The sequence below is a fragment of the Thermobia domestica genome, chromosome 2, assembly GCF_964235325.1.
Source record: "Thermobia domestica chromosome 2, izTheDome1.hap1.1, whole genome shotgun sequence".
NCBI lineage: Eukaryota > Metazoa > Arthropoda > Insecta > Zygentoma > Lepismatidae > Thermobia > Thermobia domestica.
The window spans coordinates 375,910,644-375,933,113 of NC_137455.1; the positions used below are offsets into that span (position 1 = coordinate 375,910,644).

General features: G+C 35.4%; 1 long non-coding RNA gene across 1 annotated transcript in view; it reads left to right on the forward strand.

Annotated features, from left to right (window-relative positions):
- Positions 1 to 22,470, forward strand: part of LOC145678855 (uncharacterized) — a 233,302-nt gene that overhangs the window by 98,525 nt on the left and 112,307 nt on the right. Inside the window, exon 3 of the long non-coding RNA XR_014130439.1 lies at positions 14,513 to 14,557. This is a non-coding gene — a long non-coding RNA (uncharacterized LOC145678855). The remainder of the gene's footprint in view (positions 1 to 14,512; positions 14,558 to 22,470) is intronic.

The following is a 22,470-nucleotide window of genomic DNA, read 5'->3' on the forward strand; positions in this document are numbered from 1 at the left end:
GTTTTTTTTAAGAAGTAAATTATAGTGAGGGATATTTTTTTTTAAATTGAGGGGAAGGGGTAAATTCAACCTTTCAGTCTTGGCAGATTTCAACCTCAAATTGTGGAAATACCAGAATGCCAATATGTGTTGTTATAATTGAATAATTTTTAGTGGTTTTATATGGGAAAGTTATCCTTCATTTCTTCTTTCTTTTTCATTATTTTTTTAGTTCAGCGTCCCAGGATTTTGTACTTGGCTAAGAGAAAAGATGAAAATAAGAAGCAACGAAGAAGTTAGTGGAATGAAGAAAGTAGGATGAAATGATAATATCCCGAAAAGATCTAGGCACGCGGTGTATTTCCCATTACAAAGACCATTTGTCTCGGGCTGGGACCAAACTAGGGATATCGCGCACCCAGGGTCAGACCCAGGATTATCTGACGGGGTGTGCACAAATAACTGAAACTACAATTGAATTAAATTTGATTCTTTTAAATGCCTTTAGTCATCTCTGGTGTGAATGAGGAATATTGTTTTGCTTAGTGACTCTTTTGTCCCTCAACCTTCAGAAAATTGATTAAACTATTGCTTTTTTAAAACTCCGCAATTTTTAAGAGCTCTCATCCCGGTGAAATTAAAATTCCGCTAATTTTACAGTAATTATGTTATATCTTCAAATAGATAAAAGATAATTGAAATGTGGAACAAGGGCGCCCTAAGACAATAATAATTTGCTTGAGGTACCGTTATCACAAGTCACCTAGTGGCTTTTCGTTTTCAGCCGTTTAGAAACGCGAAAATAAATGCCAGATTTTCAAAATGGTTCCAAATCGAAAGGAGATAAGTGAGTCGTGATAACGGCATCTCATGTAAAATGATATTGTCTAGGGCGCTCTTGTTCCACATCTCTATTATCTTTTATCTATTTAAACACATCACATAATTACTGTAAAATTAGCGGTATTTTAATTTCGCCGGGATGAGGCCTCTTAAGCTACAAACGGAAACATAACGACAGAAAGTTTCAGACAGTGTTGCTATTTTCACTGCTGGCTTCTCGTTTTAGATATTTACAAGAAAGAGGGGCTCGTGAACCCGTGTACCGTGTGGTAAAGAAGACGGTGATGATGAGTGATAAATAAATTGGCGGAATGAAAAACATGGGAGGAAACGGGACAGCCCCGAGAAAACCCACGCACACTGTGTTTGTCTACCACAAAATTTACTTGGCGGGGAATGGGATTGAAACCGGGACCCCAAGCACCAGAGGTGAACGCTCTATCACTGCGCCACCGCGGCCCCGTTTTTTAAATCCAAGTTCAGCCCTTTAACTCCAAAATGAAACGTATACTTCCCGTGCAATGAACTGGTATTCTGCTAGTAAAGAATAAAACAGACAATATAGTGACTTGGAACTTAACCCTCGCAATACCAACGGGCGGGCGGTACTTTGTGCCCACCACAGTGTGTTCTTTTGTAATTACTCTTCTAATAGTTTCCTTAAAATTGTAAAAAAAAAAAAAAAAAAAAAAAAAAAGTTATTGCTCATAATGTTTAGCATGTCTAGCATGTTTAGTGTGTCTCATAAATTTGCTATTTTAAGTAGGTAGGCACAGAATACCTTTAACTTCCATTGGTAGGAAGTGTGACTGATATTTACAAGTGTCACTCCTAGATGGCAGCATAATAAATAGCTGTTAGTCTTATCCTTTGTACTGTTCACTTCAGCCTCTGTAGATTTTTGTGAGAGCTTCTAATTTGTTCCTTCTGCGAGATATATTTAATCTTAAGAGTCTTTATCCCGGCGAAATTAAAATACCGCTAATTTTACATTAATTATGTGATTACTTCAAATAGATAAAAGATAATCGAAATGTGAAACAAGAGCGCCCTAGACAACATTATTTTACATGAGAAACCGTTATCACGACTCACTTATCTGCTTTCGGTTTCGAGCCATTCTGAAAATCGGCATTTATTTTCGCGTTTCTAAACAGCTGAAAATATAAAGCCACTAGGTGACTTGTGATAACGGTACCTCACGCAAAATGATATTGTCTAGGGCGCTCTTGTTCCATATTTCGATTATCTTTTATCTATTTGAGGTAATCACATAATTAATGTAAAATTAGCGGTATTTTAATTTCGCCGGGATGAAGACTTAACAGGTGGATACAGAATGAAGCCCTGTTGGTAGTCTGCGTTACGAAAAGTACCTAGGTAGCTCAAGGGACAAAAAGCACGATCGAACAAAATGGTTAGATTTTCTTAGAAAATGTTGACATCTGAAAAGTTAGTTAGTTAGTTATGACTTTAAGTTCCCATTCAGCAGCGAGGCAATATGAGACGTGGACCTACTGATTAACTTGGAATCCAAACCACATGAGCTCCCGCTGGGAATCGAACCCGGGTATCCCCCGCCAAAGGCGCGTACGCTAACCGTTTAGCTACGAAGGAGCTCGAGCTGAAAAGCATTCTCTGTTCTGATATGGGATTGACGGGGCTCAGTGGTAGAGCGCTTAGCTCTGATCCGTGGGATCCCTGGTTCGATCCCAACCAAGTAAGTTTGTGGTGGGCAACATCGTGGCCGTGGATATTCCGTTTCCTTCCGCATTTTCAACTTACCAATTCTTCCATCATCATTCACTTGCCCTAATTATCGTCTTCTTTAGCCTTAAAGGGCATAATCGTGGGACGTTACACTAAAAGACTTCATTTCATTTCATTTCTGATATGCTATTGAGCACCCAGAGAAACCAAAGAACTAAAAGGTATGGACCACCACACTAGCTTTCTCGTTTATATTACTTAATTTAAAACGTGGCGTTCTGTCATTATTACTGAAAGATTTATACAAGTGAAAAATACGTTGTCGCACGCCCTAGATACTTGACCAGCGGGGAAGGTGAAATATTGCCTACGAGAATTTTTATTATTAGTTTTACTTACATACGAATATAATTTCAGATACAGCTGAACGCCAGTTCCAACAGAGGAAAAACGTATTTTGTTTATCTTCGTAAAAACGTAGGTTGTATGCGTAAATCCTGTAGTTTTTGGACTTAAATTATGACTATATATAACATTCTGCAGCAAACATATAACTGAAAACGTATGTTTTATAATACTTTCCGTATAAGTCTTCCATCTATATGTACTTTCCGTATGAAAAAAGAAAGTTGTATATAGAGGGTCAGAATCTCCCATAAAGATGGATGTAAATAAAATACGTATACGTATGTAATATACGGAAGACTGTTAGATATAAGACATCCTACAGCGACATGCTTAAAATATACAAAACGATAATCATGCCTGTTGTTCTGTATTGTATGGTTGCGAAACATTGTCGCTTACTCTGAGGGAAGAACATAGACTGAAAGTATTTGAGAACAAGATACTGAGACGAATATTCGGACCCAAGAGGAACGAGAATTGAGAATGGCGGAAACTTCATAACGAGGAACTACATAATTTATATGGTTTACCCATCATTGTTAGGGTCGTCAAGTCTAGGAGGCTTAGGTGGGCGGGTCATGTAGCTACGATGGAAGAAAGTAGAAACGCCTTCATAGTCTTGACTGGAAGATCAATCGGAAAACGACCATTAGGAAGACCTAGGCGCAGATGGGAGGATAATATTAAGATGGATCTCGCAGAAATAGTAATACAAAGTAGAAACTGGATGCAGTTAGCTAAGAATAGAAGTCAGTGGAGAGCTTTTGTGAACGCGACATTCAACCTCCGGGTTCCATAGGCCATAGAGTTAGTCAGTTAGTTAGCAGCGACATGATGTATTTAAGCGGGAAAAAGCCAGCTTATGGATAACGTACGCTCCTTACAGATTTTCATAGTAAACTTATGGATTCCGTATATTTATACTATATGCCGCTGTCCGGATAACGGATTTTTCTCAGTGTTCACTAGAATATCTAACAAATCTATGGAATAATAACATAATGCAATAATAGTAACAATAAAAACAATAACAGCTTCTAAAGTTATAACAAGAAGACAAGAAAACAGCAAGAAAAGAACAAGAAAAGTTGATATCAGTGGACTGAATTTATTCACTAAAATGACATCGTACTGCAGAGTTGTATGTGGCTTCAGAACTAAATAAATCCAGTGGTGTATGTGACATTTCATTGTACGACTTAGGAAGCCTGTAGAACAGAGAACGTTAACTATTGAAGGTCTAAGTTGTACTATACGAAAAAGATGTGTTATGTGTTTGCTGAATGGAATTCGGAAATATAATTTTTAGAGTAGCGTTTCGGACGTGACTAAATATATTTGAGAGGTACTCTGAAACGTCTTATTAAAGGAACAAGTTTAAAATGAAAAAAAAAGGAGAGAAAAGAAATCTTTCTGTTTACGTTCAACGATTATCCTGTATGCTAAAGGAAACAGTGTTGATGAGAAATGAATGAAATAGTGGAATGAAGAAAGTGGGACGAAACGGAAAATCATCGATAATCCGAGCTCATGAGTTCAGATTCTACCAAATGATCTAACTCACATTATATACAGCTTCTGTACTCAGAAAATCGTTCAAACTAATTAAACAGGTCAATACTTTCATAATTTTCTGAGTATATACTATCCTAAAATATCTACCGTTTCAGTTCCTCTGACTGAATGAATTATATCCAATCAATTAGACTAGGCAACGAATCGTGAGTGATTTAACATAGTACTTACCTCTTAAAAGAAAGAGCACTTGATTTCTTTAATTAACTTGGATGTTCGTAATGGTAGAAAGCAATCGAAAAGCCTGTTATAATCATTAATATGTTTCCATATATTTGCATACAGAATGTGATAAATCCCAGTGCCGTACAGGAACCCACTTTTGAATCCAATAGTGGCCATGATGACCTCTGACCTGCAATATAAAATTAAACTAAGTTAATATTTCCAATTATTTCAGTACCGTAATATCTATTCACTGGTCAAATGAACACATGAAGCATTGTAGATTAAAAGGTTCATTGCAAAAACTAAGTCATTTGGATTTTTTTTTAAAAAAAAGAAACAACCTTTGGTACTGTTTAAGAGGCCTCATCACGGCGAAATTAAAATACCGCTAATTTTACAATAATTATGTAATATCTTCAAATAGATAAAAGATAATTGAAAAGCGGAACAAGAGTTCACTAGACAATATTATTTTACATGAGATACCGTTATCAAGGCTCACTTATCTCCTTTCTCAATTTCCAGCTATTTAGAAAACGGAAAGTTATTAGGTGGCTCGTGATAACGATACCTCATGCAAAATATTATTATCTAGGGCGCTCTTCTTCCATGTTTCGCTAAGATAGAAGATGAAAATAAAAAGCAATGAAGAAGTTAGTGGAATGAAGAAAGTAGGATGAAATTATAATATCCCGAAAAGATCTAGGCACGCGGTGTTTTTCCCATTACAGAGACCATTTGTCTCGGGCTGGGACCGAAATAGGGATATCGCGCACCCAGGGTCAGATCCAGGATTTTCTGACGGGGTGTGCACAAATAACTGAAACTACAATTGGATTAAATTTGATTCTTTTAAATGCCTTTAGTCATCTGTGGTGTGAATGAGGAATATATTTTTGCTTAGTGTTGCTATTTTCACTACTAGCTTCTCGTTTCAGATAGTGTATACTTACAACGAAGGGGGATGCACCCCCTAAATCTTACCCTGCACGTACCAAATGTGAGCGCTTTAGTACTGAGCTACTGCGGTCTCCGGAAAATTGTCCTCCGCGTGTATGTACTAACTTACAACATGAGGTAAATTTTACCCCATATTATCACATGATACGTAAAAATTATTTTTTCTGTTGTTTGACTTTCCATGATTCCTTATAGATCTATTTCTGATGGATTCTTACCATAAAAGATAAGTATATTTCTGCAAGTTGAAACACGGCACAATCAAAATTTTCAATAAATTCGAATAAGATTTACAGGAGTTATCAAGGAACAGAAGGATGGACACAAGATGCCGATTGAGTCAAATAGTGAAAGCTTTTCTCTACTCACTACAATAAACGATTATTGCGAAATTTTATTATTAGAGTAACATATTCTAATAACAATCATACTCTTCGTTTACCAATATAACAAAGAGGAAATGACATCTGATTCGCCAGTCAGTCGTCGTAATTTTACTGTGGACAGTTTGATGGTTTACATTAATGAATGGAATACTTTTAAATCTATCCTTCTATGTGAAAACCATACCAAAATTTGTCATAGGACGCAACACAATATAGGATCACATGCAAACTAAATATAAATTATACATCAAATTCTTATGATACGCAGAAAATATTTTAGTGCAACCTACAACAATCGACAGACAAAATTTTTGTCATTATATATTTGTTAAAATATAATGAAGCTTAACAAGAAATATATTAGTTTGTTTCCATTATTATTAGATTTGGCTTTGTTGCATATGCTTTTATTTCCTATTCTTGCTTGAAGTTTTCTCTCATGTTATAAACTTTATGTTTAGACTTCATAATAAGAGCCATACCATCCGCAAACCGTATGTATGTCTAATTCTTCTGTCTCCTAAGGACATATCGCGTAACGTCTGTAAACCCTTACGGTTGTACCAGCTATGCTAAAGGAGACAGTGATGATGAGAAAGGAATGAAACGGTGGAATGAAGAAAGTAGAGGAAACGGGAAAGCCCATTCACACGATGTTTGTCCGTGGTTCAAAATTCAGTTGGTGCTTGCTGGGATTGACCCAGTTACTCTATGCACCAGGGGTGAACGCTCTACCACTGAGCCACTGCGGCCCCTCTAAGTAAGTAAATTTATGGGAGGCAACATCCTCTTGAATGTCTCTCCCAGTTGAACTCTTTTCTGTAATTTCTTGAGCTTTTTAACACTTTCTTGACAGTTCGTATACAAGGTTCTTATGAGTGTTTTGTCTTTTTATTTCAAACAAATATTCTTCAAAACTAATATCGACAATTCCACTCCACCTCATCAAAAATATTTTCTACTCCAATAAAGATATCTTACCTATTTCTGTAAATTTTTCATTAACCACTCTTAGCATGCCAATAGGATCTTTTACATCTTATCCTTCCTAAGTTCAAACTATTCTTCCCCAACTTGTACAGTATTCGAAGCATAATTTTGGTGCATGCGGAAAGGCATTTTCTCAAGCATTAAGGTTTCCAACAGAAAACATGAAGTAGTAATAGTACATATGTAGGTACTCATTATCATTGGTTATAATAAGAGAGAACAGCAGTGTGTAAATCAGGTTATTGCTATTGGAGGGGGAGTATAATGATGTCCAACAGAACCCAGAGTTCTGAAGGTATAATAATTCAAAATGTGACAGTGATACAATATACACCCGCCCCCAATGTACCCATAAATATGATTATCTAACTGCAATAATAATCAAGAAATTTATTAAATCTCCAAACTGAGCAAAAACTAAAGTAAATATATATTATATATGTGGGTTGGAGGAAAATAATGCTATGTCACAATTTCTGACTTTAGAATAAATTGGAAACCAGATTACAATATCCTCACATACAATGCAATGTAACGACACATATCTAGAAGAGCGTCCTCTGCCACGTAGAGACATTTTCGAACTTAAACTACCTGCATACAATTCTGTGGCATGACCTGAACCCATTCCACCCCAATAACTTAATTATACCGGAAGTGGCGCTTAGCATTGTCTTCCCCGAGGGATGGTTCAGTTAGTTTGTTTGAGGGATCCAAATATGATTGAGGAGAGGGGAAACCCTCCTCATTTCCTCGGTAATTCGCACCCTGGAGAGCAGTAACTTACTATTAATACACTTAAAGAAACTGCCCCATACTTCCTTGAAGGAGTATTTATTCTTATGCTACCTTTATCACATTCCAGCCGAATTCGAAATGAAATGAAATGAAATCTTTGATCTTTACGTCCCACGGTTATGCCAGTTAGGTTAAAGGAGACGCTGATAATGAGTAATGAATGAAATGATGGAATGAAGAAAGTGGGAGGAAACGGGAGAACCCCGAAGGAAACCCACTCACGCGGTGTTTGTCCACCAGAAAGTTCACTTGGCGGGGACTGGGATCGAACCCGGGACCCCAAGCACCAGAGGTGAACGCTCTACCACTGAGCCACCGTGGCCCTCCCAATTCGATATTCGATAACTCAAGTATACAGCGTGTTACAAAATTTGTCAAAATATTTTAGGAATAAATTCCTTACATCAAAATAAGAAAAATAGTTCATATGGACCAGTAGTCGGAAGTGTATAGGGTTTTGCAGTTATAGGGTGCCGGAAACGTGAAAAAATGAACTTTGAAGGTCCGTAGTTCCAATAATATAGGACCGATCGTAGTCGGGTCGAGACATCACTGGAGAACTAGTATGTGAACTATCCAAATATCCATGTTTCAGAACCTCCAGTACTTGCACAATCCATTTTTAGAGAGTCTGTTTGGGAGTACTTGATCACTCTCCACCTACCTTGCTAAAAATTGGTGTGCAAGTACTGGAGCATTCTTAAACATGGATATTTGGATAGTTCACATACCACTTACTCAGTGATGTCTTGATCCGACTACGATAGATTCTATAGTAGTGAAGCTATGAACTTTTAAAACTAATTTATTTCACGTTTTCGGCACCCCATAACTCCAAAACTACCCACTTGAACATTCTTTTTATGTGAGCAATCTGTTCCCAAAATATAGTGACATATTTTTTTTGTGACATCCTGTAGTTTTGGCCCTGGATGTAGATTGGGGAGTATGGGTGGATTTCTTTTTCTACGACTTGGTGTATAATTGGCTCCTGACTAGATGCTAGCGTACGTCATTTGGCGCCGGTTATGGAACTTGGATTCCAATAGGTGTTCATGAGTTCGGATTCCACCACAAGGATCTAAGTCACATCACATACAGAACATTTAAACTCTAATCTAAATAACATATGAATCTTTCTGAATAATTTCATACTATTCTTGAGGGTATGTTATCCTTTTTCGATCGAAAAATCGGAAGTCATGAGAATATCCCATGGAAATGAGTCCTTACGTTCAGAATAGGACAAAGAGTACTTGAAGAGATTGACCATTTCAAATATGTGGGAAGTATTTTCACGAAAGACATGTACTGCACCAAAGAGATCAGGTCAAGAATTGTCATAGCCGAAGAAGCATTTAACAAGAAAATACCACTCTTAACTAGCAGGCTCAATATTGGACTTAAGAAGAAAGTGGTCAAGTGCTATATATGGAGCATTGGACTGAATGGTCCAGAGAGTTGGGCATTACGGAAGTTAGAGAAGAAATATTTAGAGAGTTTCGAAATGTGGTGTTGGAGGAAGATGCAGAATATAAAATGGATAGAGAGAGTAACAAACGAAGATTTTTAAAACGGATAGGAGAGAAGAGGACGCTTCTAGCCAGCATCCTTCGTAGGAATTGGATAGGACACATATTGCGAAAAAATTGTCGTCTTCACACCGCCATAGAAGGAAAAATGGAAGGAAAGCGAGAAATAGGAAGAAGAAGAACACAAGTGATCGATGATTTGAAAAGTAGAATAAAATATTGGGAGTTAAAAGAGAAAGCTGAAACTCAAGAAACTTGGAACAAACATTTCCAGGCCCAAAATTAAAACCAAGAAACAACAACAACAACAACAAAAATTCATTCATCCCAGGATCTGCTAAAAGGCAGAATACTTAATAATAATAATAATAATAATAATAATAATAATAATAATAATAATAATAATAATAATAATAATAATAATAATAATAATAATGTTATCCTACAATATGTACTAATTCATTACCTCTTACTGAATAAATTATGTAATTAATTAGACCAGGCAACGAATCGTTCAAGATACTTACCACCAAAACGAAGGAGGAGTTCCTTAATTGGCAGAGGTGTTATTAAATTTGGAAGCAGTCGAAAAGCCGGTTATAATGTTTAATACAGGTTTCCATTAGAAGCTTGGATACAATGAATGCATACAAGAACTCACTTATGATTCCTATACCGACCATTGTGATACCTCCAATCTGCAATATAAATGTAAGCTATATTAATATTTGTAATAATTTCAATAATATCTGTTGACTGGTCATACGAACACAGAACGCATAGATTAAGAGTTCACTGGAAAAAAACAAATCAGTGTTTGGATCCCTTTTAGAAACAATTTTTGGTCATTAAATTAACACGTACAAAAATCTCCTAAAGTAGTGCATGAATTAATATAAAAATGTCTAAAATGCATCGTAACACAGGAAGTTTGTGCATTAGGATGGAATGGAAACAAGACTCGTTTCTTTTCTTCAACGATTTCTAATAGTGAGGAAAAATCGCCTTTGGGTATGAGAAAGACAAAACTAAAATTTAAGGGTAATCGGAGCATGCTTTGAGGTGCTACAACTACGAAAAATTTTTATGCATTTGACATTTTTTTGTTTGTTAGTTTTATTTCAGTGTTTTTACTCTCATTTGCACTATAGGTCTAATGTTTGTTACGTATTTTCATTGTTGAAACAGACTTCTAGAGGGAAAGCAGATGGCGCTTTTAATTTATCATTAGATTGTTCTTTTAAAAAATATTAAATCATAACCCAAAAATGTGCAAAAAAAAAAAAAAAAAAATCTTTTAAAACGAAAAATTACTTTATAGTAAGATAATATTAGATTATTAGTCCGTTATTTGTTCCTCGTCTCCTCGCCCTTAAAAAAGAGTTTGCTTCTTCAATAAAACAAATATATAGCCTACAATAAAAACCATAAGACGAACAATGAAGATTTTTAAATGCAACTAAAAGAATAAAAAAATAAATAAATAAAAAACAAGGAATAAAACGAAAGGTGCCAAATGTATGTTGTAACACACATATAATAAATATTGCGGTCCCAGTTCGATTAAAATTACTTTAATAATCACCAAAACTTATCACGATAGTTATTTCAATAAATTAAACTATTTTTCTTTTTCTTTTTAACTTGTATTTCCTTAAAACTTATCATTCATTTCACAGAAATTCAAAATACACTTCAATCATTTATGGCTTCCTCACTTATTATACCTTTAACAGCATAGATAAAACAAGTTTAAACAAGTCTGGCCACAAGGTTTGTTATCATAAGGTACCGGCCTATCGTCCTTGTTGCCCATAACTAAATATATATAAACGTTCTCGTTGCAATGTACTTTATGATAGCTGTATGGTCCTCAAAGTTTCTTTTTCTTTTTCACGCTAAAAGGTAACCGTTCCGCATTATTAAAAATAACAACAATAATAATAAATACTTGAATTTTTCTTTCCACCCTATTCTCCTTTACGTACATTATTTGCTTTGCGCTATATTTTAGTTTTCTTTCCCCACTGGATAAGGAACGATATTCGAAACCACACTGAGAAAAAAAGAACTATGATTTCCGTGTGGATATATTGTATTTACGGGGGTGCGCTCCTTAAGTAATGTAATTTCATGTATAAAAGTACAGCAGGTGGGAACACCATGCCAAGTCTGGAGTTCGGCGTCGAACTAGACTCGCTGTGATTGGATAATTTTATTCACATGATTGATTTCGTGTTAAAAACTATTACTCTCATAAGGTAGGGAGTCACAGATTTTGAAAGAACCAAGAGGGGACAGTCGTAGGAAGGTGGTAACAACATTATGTACGTAAGTTACCACAGTCGGAATGGGTATGGTGTTAATTCTAGATTTGAAATGGTGGTTCCACAATACAAAATTTTCGCTGGACGGTGGTGTAGATCGTACTACGGATGAAACAACATTACTTAATGTGGTGACGTGCGTAACCTGGTAAAAACAGCATTTGCATGCCAACTAGATTATGCATTTTTTCTCCGTGCATTATCATTAGTGAATTCATTATATTGCCTTACACTGTCTCTTCAGATTCTCAATGAATTCTGCCTAATTATGTTCCGGTTGCAGTTCTTTAATAGTGTAAAATTATTGCTTGTTCATCAAGAAATAAAGAAAAAGCACCAATTAGCGAGTGCGGTGTACGTAGTTCTGAATGGTACATCCTCTTACTCCTCGTTTGTCATTGGTCAGCCATATTGTTATGAGGCAATGAGACATATTATGGGATAAAATCTGTTATATTCTGTAAAAAGAGTTAAACAGTACAAAATATGATATATACAAGGTAACTCTCCTTCTACGGTAGGGGACTCTGCTTGCACTCATAGCATAAAGGGGGCAATGCTCTTCAATTTGAGCTCTACTTCGTTAAAATATGTTCACAAGTTTCGGAGATATAGCCTTTAGTATATAGTAGTTAGGAGCAATGCACAACAATATAATATATATGAAAAATGACATATGTTGTATTGTTGAGATGTTGCTTAACAACATATTTATACCAAATAGTACAGTTTTGAAGAAAATTGAAGAAAATAGTGTTTGAAGACATACTTTTTCTACTTAGGATGAGTGTCACGTGGTCTCATCAATCCTGCAAGGGTTAAATTGCTTCATGTATAACAACAGGTACTAACTTCATTTTTAAAAATTTTTTGTTGTAATGTATAGATTTTCTTTCCCCTTTATCATGTGTGCAACACTTAGGTAGTATATTTGGTAGTTGTGTGTAAAAAAATATACAGGGTGATGCAGAATTCCAACCCTTAAGGTGTTTGGTATTCTAGAGTAGGGTAGAGTGACTTTAGGTAAGATTTTGTTATTGTATACTTTATGTATTAAGAAATTGAAATCTATTTCCTTGACAGGCCCGAAACCAGCCACAGAGATCTGGGGGGGGGCATGACTATGTTGGCGGGGGGCAAGTCATTAAAAATTCTCCTACAAACATCTAAATTGTGATTTTTGTATATTAATAATAGCATTTTTTTTATTAAGGACTCGAGGGACCACGAAAAGTTTAGGGGGCCAAATCGCCCCTAAACGCTCCCTTCTGGTTGCGGGCCTGTTCCTTGATATTACTCTAACCGCTATTCAAGAAGATCAAGTTAAAATTATACCAACATTGTATGGACGTTATTGTCTGTTACACAAGCGTGCAGAATGTTCCACGTCACTCCATCTACGGGATGAAAATGAACACTAGGAGGCTGATTTGGAACACAACGAAATAAGGAATAAAACTTGAGAGAATTGTGATAACTTAATGATACATATTCAACAGTCCTAATATTGCATAATTTAGGGTTGTTCGGCTATCAACAATTTAGAACTATCAACATTAACGCTAGTAAAAACAATGAACAATGATAAATACAATATGGTGGGGGTAGTCGGTAGAAAAAGTATAAAAGCTGAAAGAGCTTTTTCTGGGTTTTCCACATTAAAAGCAGGCATAACCGGAAATGGTACCTAAGGTAATGGCACTACCCTGCTTCCTCATTCCTTTCGTCCTCCCCAACTCGTCGGCCAGTGTGATCGCAGAGGAACATCTCCCCTCGTATATAACGGGTAAAATGGCCGTAAATGTCGAAAGCTCAGAAATGTAATAACTCCTAATTCGTAAGTACAATACTTAAAACAATTGTGATAATAGTTTACAACGCTAGTGTGGCTATTCTAATTTACGTGAAGATCCCTATCGGCACCATACTATATATTGGTAAAAGTGGTAAAAATGTACCCAGTAACCTCCTTCCCACTAAATAAAGAACCAAGAATACACCTAATACAGGGATACTAATGAATCTTCATGCATAGAGAAATTAATATAGGAAATAAATCGTACACGCACATACCCACCGTCGCTGAAGCGCCTGCTCGCAATAACGTACCTCCTCGCTTACGCTCGGGCCTTCCTACTGCGCTCCTGCCTTGATTTGACTCTGCTAGATACTATTTGTACTTTTTAGTAGCCACCTCGCACAAGTTGGTTAATGTCTTCTGCACAGTTCTTATCGCGATATATACTTAAATCCTCCATGTTAATTTCTGCATGCATGAAAATTCCTCTTGAATCCTTATCTAATATGAGGGGAGTGGTAACTTGGTACATTGTTGGTTGCCACTTTTAAGGCAACCACTTTTTCATAATACCACTTTTACTACTTTTTCATAAGGTTACGATAATGCATACACTACTACGATATGGGATCTCTACGTATGCTACAATAACCACACCAGCGTTGTAAAGTTTTAATACAATTGTTTATTTTAATAAACAATTCTAACAACTACTAGACTTTGAAAATTATAAGTTGAAGGATTAAGTGTAAAGTTTTTCTCAAAGTTTCCCCGTATTTACTGATTTTTCTCCATGTGGCTAATTCTTGAAAGACTAAGAACTATGCATATATCAATGTGCTGAAGTTGTCAGATATTCTTAGCAAACAGGGACCTTTAAAACTTATTCTAAGTTATACAACACTAACAACTTACTTGTACTAATAGCTGCATAAGTGTAGGCGTATATTACTTCCTTGGAAGTAATATGGGAGAATTATTTCTCTGAACAATTGTTCCTCCATGTCATGTATTACTTGAGTTTTTCTTATTTTCTAGATCCGGTCGCCGATGATTCTGCTGGCCATGCAAAGTTTGGTTGAGGTAAGTCGAACATTCAAAAGAAGACATGTCAAATATCACATTTTCCTAAAATAAAGAAATAAATAATTGTAGTATAGTAAAACAACGAAAATTCCGCTCATTCAAGCTCTTATTATACACAGAACATCTCGTTTACCTATTTGTTATTAGTTGCTTGAACGAACACGTAATGTTACTAACATTTTAAGAAATTGAACTTATCAGCACATGATTAATTGTAATTGAAACACTTATTAATGTAATACATTATAATCTCATACCGATATTGTCGATACTAGCTCGAATCTGTGGCATAATGTTAATATTATTAACAAGAATAATAAACTTTGCATGAAAACTAAGAATTAGAAACGCTGAGATAGTGCAAAAAAAAAAAAAAAAATCCATGGTTATATCGTGTATGCTGAAGAACTGAAGAAGACGGTCTCTTAATAAAAAATTATGGCTTTGGTCCTTCTATTCAGTGTTTCTTTCAGACATGTTTTTGGAGGGACACTGCCCCCCCCCCGGAGGAGCCCAAAATAATACGTGTATAATAGAATAATAAATATAATAGTACCAGCAGTGCCCCCCGAAATACTGAGTGTGCCCCCCCGGAACATTGTTTCTGAAAGAAACACTGCTTCTATTTCAAACCAACATTCTGCAGAATTACAATGAACAACTCCCAGTCTACACCATTAAAAATCTTTTTTATACAAATAACCACTTTCTTACCAATTCCTGTAAAACTTCTATACTTTTGTAACCACCCTTAAGAACCCAATAGCACTCCTTACATACCCAAGTTATTCCTCCTAAACTACATCTGATCAGTATTCGAATCATAATTTCTGATGCATACGAAAGTATAATGTATTTCCTTGTGCATTAAAATGACCCAATAAAAAAAATCAGTGGTATCAGTACTAAGTACTCATTATCATTACTTAATAACAAACAACAGGACTCAAAGATCTGAAAGAACAAAATCTAAAATGAAGATAATGATACAACATACGCTCCCCTCCCCCAACATACACATATATATCATTACCTAACAACCAGACCCGTATTTATACATTGTGCGCCACTGTCCACTAAATAATTCCCTCCCCCTCCCGCAAACGACCAATATTAGAATTGAATCCATAGTTTTTGGGGTAGCTGAGATGAATAGTAACAGTTTTAATCCAATTCAACTTTAAGGTCGCACTCCACTCCATAGAAAAGGGGGAAGATTTTAAAAGTAATCAAAAACGATAATCATGCCTGTTGTTCTGTATGGTTGCGAAACATGGTCACTTACTCTGAGAGAAGAACATAGACTGAAAGTATTTGAGAACAAGATCCTGAGACGAATATTCGGATCCAAGAGGAACGGAAATGGGGAATGGCGGAAACTTTATAACCAGGAACTACATAATTTATATGGTTTACCCAACATTGTTAGGATCGTCAAGTCTAGGAGGCTTAGGTGGGCGGGTCATGTAGCTAGAATGGAAGAAAGTAGAAACGCTTTCAAAGTCTTGACTGGAAGACCAATCGGAAAACGTCCATTAGGAAGACCTAGGCGCAGATGGGAGGACAATATTAAGATGGATCTCGCAGAGATTGGAATACAAAGTAGAATCTGGATGTAGTTAGCAAAGGATAGAAGTCAGTGGAGAGCTTTTGTGAACGCGGCATTGAACCTCCGGGTTCCATAGGCCATAGAGTTAGTTAGTTAGTTTAGTTAGTTTAATCAAAAACGACAGATATTAGTGTTGATTTCATAGTGACATAGGGTCGCTGAATTTAACGGTATCAGTTTTTATGATGTTCAAGTTCATCCTCACCTCATGGGGTGGGGATGGGAGAGGATAACATTTTAAAAATAATTAGATAAGCTAGCTAATTAGTAAGTACTGCAGTTAGAGCGAATTAAACACATATTTTCACGCGCTTCTGCGGGACTCTGCGGGTTGCTAGCTTTAAACATTACTTTATTGTGATTCTTAATAATAATAATAATAAAAAAATTGCTGTCCCCTAAATTCTGCCGACCTGTGCTCGAGTCAGGCCCGTATCCAGGGGGGTCTAGGGGGCCGGGTTCCCCCTAAATTTTCGCTGGCCTCCCTAAAATTTTCACGGTAGGCTTGCAAATGAACTATAATATGATGATGAACTATAATATAGATAGATCGGCCCCCTAACTTCGGCCTCCCCCCCTATATTTTTGGGCTGGCTATCGGCCTGGCTCGAGTACAGAACAGCACTTACCTAAATACGGGGCTGCTAACAACAGGAATGAACAGGAAATTTATTAAATATGTCAACCTAGCAACAACTAAATTAGCTATATTTAAATGGCTCAGTGCAAACAATGATACGTTATATTTTCTAGCTTTCGAGAAAACTACAAAATAAAGTTCAATATCACCATGCAATGCAATGTAATCCCATGTACCGAACAAGTTTTCACTAGCATCTATTGGTACATTTCCGAAATTAAACTACCTACATACTGTTCTGTGGCTCGATATTAATCCATCCAAGTAATAACTTTATTTCACCGCAAATGATGCTTACCATTGTCTTTCCCCGGGGATATTTATGTCAGTTTCTTTAGGAGAGAAAATGTGATTGAGGGGAAAATCCCCAACACTTCCTCGGTAATTCGCATCCTGAAGAGGCACGCAAGAATTTTTTATTGGGAGGGATCAAAGGCTTGCGGGAAGTCCAATAATGCAAGACACTATGTTTATGTAGTATCGAGCGGTTGTTATTCTACAGCCTCCCTCCCCCCCCCCCCAAAAAGATAATTTTTAGGTACTAAAGGTAATTTTTAAGTAAGTTACGAAAAATGATAAAATTAGGTTGTTTTCTATCAGAAAAGAAATGATAAAGACAAATCTTTAGACTATATCAAAATCTTTAAGTTTTACATCCGACAATTATTCCTGCTAGGCTAAAGGAGACGATGATGATGAGAAATAAAGGAAATGGTGTAATGAAAAAGTGGGAAGAAATGGGAAAACACTGAGAGAACCCACGCACACGGTATTTGTCCACCACAAAACTCACTTGGCGCGAGCTGGGATCGACCAATGACCCTATGCACCAGATGTGAACGCCACCGCGACCCTCTAAACTATATTAGTGTTATTTTGCTAAACAAGTTATTTGTATTAAGAAAGTATACAAATGTACATGAAGTTACCAAGTTTGGGGGGGCCTCGGAGCTACTGGACCCCTGTAGATGCGCCCCTGATTCTGGAGAGCAGTAATTTACCGTTCATTCAACAGCTAAAATACTTCATATTGCTTTCAATGAACATTTATTCTTGTAGTATCTTCACACTAAAGCTGAAAACGACATTCGATAATTTGGTCCTGGATGTGGAATTATGTGTAGGCCTATTCCACATCCACTTTTCGTTTACCTCAAGACAGAACGATTTCTTATTCTATGAGTTCTTGTATATTGACTCCTCCCTATGTGCTAACATACTTCGTTTGGCGCCGGGTATCGTACTTGATATCCAATAGGAATTCGTATGTTAGAATTTTAGCATGTGATCCAAGTCACATCATATACAGCCTTTGCGCTCGAAAGAACGTTGAACTCCAAGCTAAATAAACTAGCAATTTTTCTGAATACTTTCATGATATTTTGAGCATGTGTTATCCTACAATATCTACTGTTTCAGTTCCTCTTATCTGAATGAATTTATCCACACAATTAGACTAGACAATGAATTGTGAGTGAATTTACATACTTACAGTAAACTTGAGCGGTTCATTTCCTTAATAAGTAACATGGATGTTCGGAATGGTAGATAGCAGTCGAAAATGCTGGTTATGATTATTATTAAAACACATTGCAACTCAGTATAAAAAGTAATAAATGCCACTGGTACTGTACAGAAACTCCCAATACTATCCAATCCTGGTAATGGTGATACCTTGGATCTGGAATATAAAATTAAGCTAATATATCCAACAGTTTCAGTAATAATATCAAATGAACACAGTATTGTAGATAAATGGTTCACTTAAAAAAATAAATAAATGAATATTTTAACATGCTTTTGATATTTTTAGTCATTGTTTAACATGTAAAAAGTGCTAATGTTTTCAGTTTATAAATTGTCTAGAATGCATCCTACACTGTTTAATAGGAACTGTCTTAAAAGTGTTCAAAATTACTTGAACTTCTAATGCGTCCAATTTGTATGTACATTATGGGCAGAGAAACAACTTTTAAAGAGTGACAAGACATTTTATACCAGAGCTGTCCAAATGGCGGCCCGCCAAACCATTTTCTGCGGCCCACAAAGTTCTCACGATTTACGATTTTTATTACTGATAATATTTTCATTTATATTTATTTATTCTTTTAATGTTTCTACTCTCTTTCGAAATAAGGCATCCATTTAGCGCTTCTGTACAACAAAAAGGAGCGGGGGTAAAGTAATTACAGGCAAGACATCGTTGTGGAGAGGCAGATTACTTCAATAAACTAAACCAAACCAATACATATGATCTTGCTTTGTAAAGCAGACCTTTTCTTCACCGAACTTTGCCTAGAAGATAAAAATTTAGCACACTTTCCAAGTTTCAGTCGTCTGACATTAGATTTTGAAATGGAAGAATTTGATTTTTCTGTAGAAACATCGAGAGTATTATGAAATAATTTACTACAAGATTCTCAGATTTTGACAAACTAAAAAAGGACATTGTATTATTTACAAATCTATTTCCACCCAAACTAGCAGCTCGAACTTTATGACTTTCAAGCTGATCCTATCTTTCAGACAAGGACAGAGAAAGAAGTAGATTTTTGAGGCTACTTTCGAACGAACGTTTTCGTAACTTTTGTGAGTTTTATCGGAAAATACTATCAATATTTGATAGTACTCATTTGTGTGAAAGAGCATTTTTCACCATGAAAATTACGATGAATCGCTTCAGAAGCTACCTTGGAGATTCTCCTCTTTTATATCTTCTGCGGCTCGCAACAACAGAAATGGTTGTACACTCATGTCCAAAATTATTGTCGCATGTCTAAAAATATGTTGTTGCAGGAATATAATTTGATAACGAATTCGCACGGTATTCCTTATAATGTTAGTATGTGTATAATAGACAAAGACATGCATGTGGCAAATTTCAAGTCAAAAGAGCAGTAAATAAGAACAATAAAACGAAAATAAAACTTTCTTGTCCATTTAGCAACATTTTGTTTTACTCACTCTAATTGTCGTATTTATAATTCTTTTCCTACGAAATTTACCACAAATATACATTTCCCGATTATACACATAGTATCAGTATTAACGGTACCCTGCAAAAACATTATCAAATTATATTCTTACAAGAAAACAATTATAGATATGCGACAATCATTTTGGACGTAAGTGTACATATTGCAGCCCTTGTAGATATTGCTAATCACCCTCATTTGATGTAATATAAATGTAATATTTCAAATACATTTTTATATTTTTCTTTTGTAACAATAATAATAATAATAATAATAATAATAATAATAATAATAATAATAATAATAATAATATATTATTATTATTATTATTATTATTATTATTATTATTATTATTATTATTATTATTATTATTATTATTATTATTATTATTATTATTATTATTATTATTATTATTATTATTATTATTATTATTATTAGCTGCGGCCCTCCACCTTACTAGTAAAGATGGTTATGGCCCTCAGGCTTATTATAATTGGACACCACTGTTTTATACATTACCTAGCCTCTACAATGCCACCTAACAACGGTTAATAGGGTATATAAACTACATTAACACTGTTCAAAATGTACTTTACTTCTGATGTTCACAATGAGTGTACGGGTATAGAAATGATTCTTAAAAAGTGTTCGAACGCATATCACTTTACCATTTATACATCTACAGGTAGTTTCTGCCCATGAACTCAATGGACACATCTCAAGTTCAGGTACGTTTTGAATACTTTTACAACAACTCCTATTAACCACTGTTAGAACGCATTTTAGTTATTATTGTTTACTGATAAAACAATTCAGGACATGTTAAACAATGATAGAAAAAAAGAGAACAACTACAAAACTGAATTTTCACTATTTTGTAGATATTTCTCTTATATACCCACTTTAGATTTCATCTCCATACTTGACTACACTAAAACCAGAAGTGATAATAACGTACTACAGTGCAAAAAGTACAGAAACTACTTTTAGACACAGTATGATACTGTACACATTACCGACACTCTTTGAACATCTCCAGATGACACATATTCACACCTTTTAGATCTGTGTTGTCCAAGTACGTGCCAGATGTATGTACAAAATGTGTAAAATATCATACTTTTGTTTTCAAAATGACTGCCGAGAAGAAGTGTTTTAAATATGTCATACTAGATATTGTTTTCGGAGAATGAACGCTTTTGGACACGCGAAGCACACTTTATAAGCACACCCTTGATATATTTCTACCTGAACATCTGTACTAAAAATGTTTAAATGCTGTTTATTTTTAATTACAGTGTTCATGCGGTTTCAATATTGATCTTGAAAAAGAGCAAATCTATAAAAGCCATTAGCAGTCATTTGATATTAATTAGCATTCTAAGAATATCTTCTATTCAAACCGGAAGTAGAAGAAATTAATCACTTTTCGATTTTGGCGTTTTTTGCTATGGAAATGATAATACTGAGATAGCGTGGAGAGTGGCCTCGCGACTACTGTGTCGTTTCGCAATGTGAGTTACCTGGGGTCTGAGATATCACACCGAATTATAAACTTCGGTGTATACTTAGCTTTCTTTTATAAAGTTTGTTTTACACATAGAACTCTCGAAATTTCACAACAGATGCCACTGACAAACCTTTCTACGCTCACTACAATAAATAGCTATTACGACATTTTAACATAATATTATTAGAGTAATAATAGCTAAATATTAATCATACTCTTCGTGTTGCAATATAACGGAGATGGGATGACAGATTAGATGTCATATCCTCGTCGTAATTTTACTACATTTCAAAAAATACAGTTGGTACACATTACACATTACCAATACTCTTTGAACACCTCCAGATGACATATATTCACCCCCTTTAGACACTCTGTTGTCCAAGTATGTTCCAGATGTATGTACAAAATGTGTAAAATGTATACCATCACTTTGTTTTCGAACTGTTTGCCGAGAAGAAGTGTTTTCAGTATGTCATACTAGATACTGTTTTTAAAGAATTAAGGCTTTGGGACACGAGAAGCACACTTTATAAATACTATTTTATCAATTTTACCCTCAACATCTGTACCGTCAAATGGGGTGAATAGAAACAAAAACTCCCAGATTAGTTTTGGATTTCTCTCAACGATAAATTAATCAAAACTGAAATTTCTTAACATAGTCTTATATGGCTAAAGTGTTCACAGCAGAGACAAAATGTTTTAGTGAGTTGGGAACACTGAGATAGACGGCAGCAGCGTTAATATGTTACTGAAATCCTACACGGTAATTTGGCGCTCCTCAAACTCTGTTGGTAAGTATGACATTTTCATATTTGTTGCATTTGAACATATGCCTATTTTGTAGTTTGTTGTTTCATTTAATGAGGTTCATAGTAAAAGTTTTCCTTTTGTAAATTATTTGTAATCAAAATTTAACTTTACTGGGTTATTGTTATGATTTTTAATTAATCATGTGAATAGAAACACTTCTTCAGGAGTGGAAAATTCTTGAGGAGCGGAAAAAAGGACCTGATAGGAATGAATCATATAACGACTTACCAAGGGTAGTCGTCAACCTGGTTCGATCGATGATATAGGAATCTCGAGTGATAGTAATAGTTTGCATGTAAAAATATCTTTAATAATTATATATACTATTATTCTCACCTTTTCTATCAAAATTATAAAGTC